The following is an 8,499-nucleotide window of genomic DNA, read 5'->3' as shown; positions in this document are numbered from 1 at the left end:
ATTTCATTGGGAGACTGTAAAAACATATATTCCTGGGCATCACTCAAGAACAGTCTGAGTTGGCTAGTCTGAAATTAGGACTGGACTCCATGTAAGTTGTGGTGCATAGCCTGGTTGGGGAAACTGCCCTACCAGATAAGACCACTAGTTCTGAATGTACCCACCCAAGGGTCTAGAGGTGCTTTAGTAGTTCTTAAAGAAAAAACTTTTGCATATTCTGCTTACTTATATCTCATAAATTTGAATTATAATTTAATTACAATTTTCCCACAATTCCTTTATATTCTCTATAAAATTTGTTTTTTTTTTAATATGGTGCATGAATCACAAGATCTGTTTGGTCAGTTCATTTTAGCTAATACTCAGCTAACAAAGAAAGAACAGTTTCATGTTCCTAAAACTATTTTTGCATCACTGTGTGTCTTTGTTTGTACTAGATGTGTTAGATTTACATTTTTATTGGTTTCTGTTATGTATTTTTTTTATCCTCTACACACAAAGATAAATCAAAGGCTTAAGAGCAGATTATTGAATGTAAAAGTAGTGACAAAATTAGTAACATACCTATTTCAATTCAAAATAATTTTTTTAGAAATAAAGTGAAAAGTTGTTTTTCAAATATCTCTGAATGTGGTGACTCTGCACAATTAAGCAAAAGAGAAAGTATAAAAAAGAAATACAACCATGGATCTCTAATTGGATTTTATTGGATGAATAATCTATTTGTCCTTCGGGTATTATAATTTTTATGAAACTTTGTCAAATAGTGTCTGCAGTAGAAGAAAATGTTTTATATCAATATTCTAGCTGTCATTTCTGGCAACAGAATCTGGCCACAGGAATGGGCATATGGTATAGGCTGGAAAATCAGAGTAATCTATCTATCCCCCCTGGACACTGTGATTGGTTCCAACATGGTCACCAAGCTGGGCTCAAATTGGAACAAACATCCTTATCTAAGTTATTTTTTATTTTTATGAACACTACAAGAAAGTTCTGTTTTCTGGGATCACAAGTCAAGAGGATGGTGTAACTTTTCACCTGCTACATATAAAGTTCCTGCCTGAGATTCAAGCCCACAGAGAAAAACAGACACAAAATATGGAGAGGCAGTTACACAGGCCTGCCAATGTAGGTACACCATCCTTAAAATTTTCCTTAAACTCTCTCTGACATTTCCAATTATGAGTCAATACATTCTTTCCCACTCCTCTTTAGGCTAGTTTGAGGTAGATTTCTAGCCACAGAAACAAACAAATAAAACAATAAAACCTATTGCTCTCTGGTTGATTCTGACCCAAGGCAACCCCATGAGCCCATGAGTAGAAATGGCTTCATAGCATTTTCTTGGCTGTAATATTCCTGGAAGCAAATCACCAGACATTTCTTCAGTGAAGTCACTGGATGGATTCAAATCACCAGCTTTTAGGTTAACAGTCAGGTGCAAACCATCTGTGCCACCCAGGGATCTATTTATTAAAAAAAAAAAAAAAAAATACCCTTTAATACAAAGGACTAAAGCCATCATTATAGAATTTCCAGTCAAACACAGTCACCTCGATGCTAAAGCAATCTACTTTTCTCCAGAGCAAGAATGAAATATTCCCTTCCAGTACAAGCTTGATGGATTTCATCAATAATGTGAAAGAAACATCTAGAATTACCAAAGGATCACTCAGCATTGCACTTGTCACAATGAAAAAGTATATACAAGCCAAACCACTGGTGAGCAGAAGTTTGTAAAACCGATCACAAAGTCAATGACAAACATGGCTAGTCAGGTCAATCCGAAGCAATTGGCAAAATTTCCTCATCAGCTGATACTGCTGTACAGTTATTCAACAGTCCATGATATGAAAGAACAGGTGAGTTACGGATGTGTGCTGCTGAGTAGTTGGTTAAAATTATTAATATGCAGAATATGACTACATTCTTGGTATATGTGCAGCATTATACATGCCATTGAAGCGCTTGATTTTTTTGCTTCTGGTTGTCACTGAAACCTCATGATATAAGGAAAGCATTTAAATGTAGTTATTCTGTGAGTCCTTGTGTAGCGTGGAAAGAGAACACGGGGACTCTTCCCACTAGGTTAGTGCTGTGTGTGTGCAGCAGGACTTGTATCCAAATGCCAAACCACACACTGCTTTGTTAACAGAGAAGAGTTAGTTTTAACAACATACCTCCTAATCTGAATGGTTTTGAAGAAAACAGGTCAACTGCAAGTAGTTGTTTTCATCTGGTTGCTCAAAGAAATGACATAGTTGATTTCCACAAGGAAGTTTATTTCTCATGAAAGGGGAAAACCATGCATGAGTTTTTGAAAAGAGGCTTAACATAATGTACCAGTAAAGAACATCTTTATGATTTCAGATAGTTCATCCAAGTCTTAATATATTAGCAATACAGTCAGTATTTGCGATAACCTGAAACTATCACATGAAGTTCAAAACATGATGAGATCATTAGAGTACAGAATGTCTTAAAAAGTTTAAACTGGAAGTAAATGTCTTAAGTGAAAAGATTTGACTCCTATCAATATTTGATTTTTTAATACACTATTATTTAGAGCAATTTTAGGTTTATATTAAAAAGTGTTCAGAAAGTACAGAGAATTTCCATACACTCTCCTCTCTTGGCATCATTTCTATTTCTGTGATGTATTTGTTACAATCAATACACTGTTTTTAACTAAAATTCATAGCTTGCATTAGGGTTCACTCTTTGCGTTTGCAATCCTATGGGTTTTGGTAAATGCTTATTGTTATGTGCCCTTCAGAATAGCTTCACTGTGTTTCATCTACTCACCTAGCCCTAATACATTCTTTCTCACTCTACCTTAGGCTAGTTTGAGATGGATTTCTATAATCTGTTTAAAAAAAAACAAAAGCAAACCCCTATTGTTGCTATCCAGTTGATTTTGACTCATGGTAACCCCAAGAATGGAATAACTGTTGAATAACTTCACAAGGTTTTCTTGACTGATATCCTTATGGAAGCATATCACCAGGACTTTCTTCTGTGGTGTCACTGGGTAGGTTCAAAGCAGTCATGTGCAAGCCATTTGCACCACCTATGGACCTGCCTGGAGTCCTGGTGTGGCACTGTGGGTTAATGCGCTGGACTGAAAAGTCAGTTTTAACTGCAAGGTTGCCTGGTCAAGCTTACCAGCTGCTCCTTGGAACCCCTGTATAGGGTCACTATGGGCCAGAACCAGCTTGGCACTTAACAACAACAACAAGGGACTTACCTATCAAAAGCTCCCTTTAGTACAAAGGAATAAATCCATTATTATAGAATTTCCAGGCAAAGCACTGTCCCCTTCTTTGCTAAAGCAATCTTTTCTCCAGAGTAAGAATGAAATACTGCCTTCCTGTACATGCTTGATGAATTTATCAATAAAGTGAAAGAAAAAACTAGAATTACCAAGGTAGTTTTTTTTTTCAGACTATCTTCTTTCATTTAGCAATATACATTAAAGCTTCCATCGCATTTCTTTGTTTGCATGTGTGTGTGGCTTTGATAACTCACTTATTTTTATTGCTGAATAATGCTCATTGTATGGATGTACCACAGCTTGTTTAACCATAACCCTATTGAAGGACATTTTGGTTGCTCAAATTTATGGCTATTATATTTGTGTACAGATTTTTATGTGGACATTTGGGAGAATATCTGAAGGCATAATTGCTGGATTGAATGGTGAATCCATATTTAAATTTGTACAGACTCTTTCCCAATGCCATTTTGCATTCTCATCAGCAATGAATGAGAGTTTCTGTTGCTCCACATTCTTACCAGTATTTGATGTTGTTGGTTTTTGGACTTGCCATTCTAATAGGAGTGTAATGGCATTTTATTGTTGTTTTTGACCTATTGAACAATAATGACCAAAGACTATAAGAGCTGTGGGATTGCATCAAGAACATCATACATGAAGAAAGTCAAAGGTCATTGAAAAGACAGGAAAGAAAGAAAGAAAAGACTAAAATGAATGTCAGAAGAGACGCTGAAATTTGCTTTCCAATGAAGAGATGCTAAAGCAAGTGGAAGAAATAATGAAGTAAAAGAACTGAACATGTCAGGAGGTAGCATATGATCAAGAACCAATGATATTGGGACTTCGGCAGGATGGCAGATTGGGCAGGTGCACTGCAAGTACCCTCTGCAGTGAGTTTGTCACCAGATGAGACAGTCACAGTTGGAGGTCCTGGAACCCTAAGGGGGAACATGAAAGGGAGACTGACTGCTGAGCAGTGAACCAGAATTTTGTGGGCAGCTTTGACGACAAAGACTGACCTGACAGAGCAGACTCACATATGCCAGTATGGCCAGCTCCCAACCTCATCCATCCCTAGTGCAGACCCTGCTTTCCAGGAGTTGAGAACCATGTTCTTGGGAAGCATGCCAGTTTGAGGTGAGGACTGGCTGTGCCACTTTGGTGTCTGTATTCAGGAGACTGGGCTCCAGACCTGCAGAACCCACAGAACCAACAGACCAGCATTAGTCTAACAGAAACCCTCATGACCAGTCATCTGCCTCCAGCTGTTCTGTGCTCCTAGCAGACACTGCAATCAGCTCCATCAAAGGCCTACACAAATTACTTCCAGATTGAGTACCCTGAACATAGATAACACCTAGGCCTATAGGAACTCCACCTATGCCAAGAACTCCCTCTTGCACCCAGTTCATGAGCTCCTTAGTGAACAGGAGACCTTCCAGAGTTTTCTCTTCTCTGGGTTCAACAGCTGCACTGGTTTTTTGTTTAGTGGGGTTTGTTTTTGTTTTGTTTTTTTGAGTTTTTTTTTTCATTGTTTCATTATTTTTGCTTGTTCCTTCTTCTATTTCCAGTCCCCTTGAAGTGTATCCTTTCTGTCTCTACTTTTGTTCTTCTTTCTTTTCTTCTGGTTTTCATTTCCTTATTTCTTTCTCTTCCCCTCCCCCCCTTTAGATCTTTCTTTACTACTTTATACTCTCTTTCTCTTGTCTTCATCTCACTCCCTGGTTTTTGCTAAGTATTTTTTTTTCCCTTGTATTTTCTCTCTAACTTTTCTATAACTCCATTTTCCTGTCCCTCTTTTCTCTTTTTAGTTATCACATTCATCTTTTCTGGTTAATGTTTTTTGTTTTGTTTTGTTTTTCTCCTTTATTATTTTCTCTTTTCATTTTTGGTTGTTTGTTTGTTTATTCTGTTTTTTCCCCTAGCATTTGTGAATGTGTGTGTGTTGGGGGAGTGTCTTTTCTCTTCTTTCCCACCTCACAAGAGACAGCAACAGTACTCGTGCATCCAAGCCACAACCATACCCTCTGCAGCTCCACCCATTGGACAAGAGCCAATACCAGATCCTATGCCATCTGGTCAACAGTGGACAATGCCCAACACCAGTCAAGCTTACACTGAACTAAGGTGCATGAACAGTGGACTGAGAGTGGTACACATTCTTCCGTTCTCTACTTAGAAGAGAGTGGGTGAGAGTCTTATGAACATATCAACATGCAATCATCAATTAAATACAAATATAATAACATCGCAATGCTCCAGAGACAACAGACAACTTTAGCTCACATGAAGAAACAGGGGAGAGTGGCTCAAACAAATGACCAAGATGCAGAGACTAAGGAAGTTCCTGAGGGAAAAAAGGAAATGGAAGTAACAGAAAAATAATTCAAAAGAATGATGTCTAAGTACCTTCAAAGGACTGGCAGAAAGATTGAGGAAAGCAAGGAGAACACAGGGAAAAGCTTAGAAGAATTCAAGAATGCAAGAGCAGACAGACAAAATAAATACAAATTTTGAAACAATACTAACCCTGCAATTAGAAATCCAGAAGATTAATACCAAGATTTCAGAAATGGACAATGCATTGAAAGAGCAAAAGAGTAGATCTGAAGCCATTGAAGCCTGAATTAGTGAGTTTGAAGATAAATTTCTCAATATTAGTATACCAGAAGAAAAATCAGAAAAAAATAATGAAAACTCAAGGAAAGTCTAAACATTATTTGGGATACCATGAAGAGGAATAACTTATGAGTGGTTGAAAATCCAGAACAGGAAGAGATAATGAAAAGCACAGAGAACATTGTTGACGAGTGGTTGAAAGAAAGCTTCACTAACATCATAAAAGATATCAAGATAACCATTTAAGAAGTTGAACGAACCCCAAGCAGGATGGATCCCAAGGAAAGTCACCAAGACATATCAGAATTAAACTTTCCAAAACTAGGAACAAGGAAGGAATCCTGAAAGCTTGGGAAAGACAAGAGTTCCTACAAAAGAAAGTCACTGTGACTGAGGTCTGATTTCTCTGCAGAGATCATGCAATCAAGAGGGCCATGGGGTAGCATATGCAAAACTCTAAAGGGAAAAATTGCCAACCAAAAATTGTGTGATTAGCAGAGCTGTCCCTCAAGTATTACAGTGAAATTGAGACAGTCCCAGACAAACAGAAATTAAAGGAATTTATAATAACCAGACCAACTTGGCAAAAGACATCAAAGGGTGTCCTTTTGACTGAGAATCAACAACAGTAGACAACAACCTGAGATGAGCATATATGACAATATCACCCAGAACTCAATCCAGACATAGAAGTATTTAAAGTAAGACAAACCTACAGGACTAAGAAATAGAGAACCAGAAATACTATTGTATAATGATACACAGTATAACTACAAAGCAAAATGATGGGACAGTGTACATACAGAACTTCCAAATGGCAAGGAAGTCAAATAGATTTCAAGATAAAACCGAGTGTTTTAAATGGTGAAAAGGTTACAAAAATTAAAGGGTAACCTCAAAGAACATTAATACTCCTTCACACCAAAATAAAAAGAGGAAACTCAGAAAAATTTCATAAACATTAACACAACAGAAATGAAAATGGAAAGAAAACCCACGAACAAAATGAACTCAGTGCAGAAAATTTTGTGGAACAAAGAAACCAGCAGAACCACACATTAAAAATTTTAAAAAGACAGCAAAATGAAAGCAACTACTTCATACCTATCTATATTTATACTGGATTAAATACACCAGTCAAGAGACAGGTAGTAGCAGAATGGATAAGAAAACAGGATCGTTTCATATGCAGTTTACAAGAAACACATTAAAAAGATTGAGTCAGCCTCGATACCTATCAACAGAAGAATGTTTAAACAAACTTTAGTACATACTACACAGTGTTGAAGAATAAGAATCTGTAAAACACTGCACAGCATGGATGTACCTGGAGGACTTTATGTGTGAAATTAGTCAATGACAAAAGGACAAATACTGTATGAGGCCACTGTTGAAAAAATGTAAGAAAAGATTTTCTTGATAAAAGAAACATTCTATGATAGCAACTGAGGAAGAAGGGAAGGAAAATTATTCAAGGGCTAGAGGGTATTCACATGTTAACTTGGGTGATGGAGCAGGCAATGTAAAAGACATGGCGGCGGTGGTGGGGAAGGCAATTTATAAGAAGGTGGTTGGCAGAGGAAAGTTAAAGGTAGCTGGAGGAGTTAAAGCCAATAGAGGTAAACACTGTTAATATTGGTACATAAAGGAGATTGCAATCACTGTAATGAAGCAAAGTCTATGATTTGTTGAATGTAAAACTGATGATCTGCTTTGTAAACCTTTACTCAATTCACAATAAAAAGTTTTTTTTAAAAATAAACAAAGAAAAAAAAAAGTAGCCAATGATACTGAATAAAGAAGTATAAGTTGTACTAAAGACATTAGCAACAAAACAAGGTTCTAGGAACTGACAGCATACAAATTGAAGTGTTTCCATAAATGGATGCAGTGCTGGAAGCACTTACTAATCTCTGCTAACAAGACATTTGAAAGACAGCTACCTGGCCAAAGTACTGGAAGAGATCCATACTTGTGCCTTTTCCAAAAAAAGGTAGCCCTACAGAATGCAGAAATTAACAACCAATGTCATTAATATCATACATAAGTAAAATGTTGCTGAAGATAATTCAAACATGGTTGCAGCAGTACATTGACAGTGAATTGCCAGAAATTTAAGGCTGATTCAGAAGAGGACCTGGAACTAGGGACATCATTGCTAACATCAGATGGATTTTGACTGAAAGACAAAAATACCAGCAAGATTAAGTCTACTTGTGCTTTATTGACTATCCAAATGCATTCGACTCTGTAGATCATTACAAACTATGGGTAATATTCCAAAGAAGGGTAATTTCAAAACAATGAATTCTCTCATGTGTAACCAGTACATAGACAAAGTGTCAGTCATTGTAACAGAACAAAGAGATACTGCACCATTTAAAATTAGGAAAGGTGTGTGCCATGGTTGTATCCTTTCACCATACTTAGTCTGTATGTGGAGTCCTAGTGTGGCTCTATCGGATAAGCACTAGACTGCTAATTGAAAGGTCAGTGGCTCAAACCCACCAGTTGCTCCTTGATACCCCGCCCCCCATACAGGGGTTATCAAGCAATAGCATGCTGAGCAAATAATCTGAGAAGGTGGACTATATGAACAA

At 37.2% G+C, this 8,499-nt stretch overlaps 1 pseudogene; it reads left to right on the top strand.

Moving 5' to 3' along the window:
- The first annotated feature begins 7,430 nt into the window (after positions 1-7,430).
- The window catches only part of LOC102822886, a 29,676-nt pseudogene continuing 28,607 nt past the window's right edge, over positions 7,431-8,499 (top strand).

The sequence above is a fragment of the Chrysochloris asiatica genome, unplaced genomic scaffold, assembly GCF_000296735.1.
Source record: "Chrysochloris asiatica unplaced genomic scaffold, ChrAsi1.0 scaffold00008, whole genome shotgun sequence".
NCBI lineage: Eukaryota > Metazoa > Chordata > Mammalia > Afrosoricida > Chrysochloridae > Chrysochloris > Chrysochloris asiatica.
Note: the sequence above shows the minus strand (reverse complement) of the source record. Positions and strands in the feature narration are given on the sequence as shown.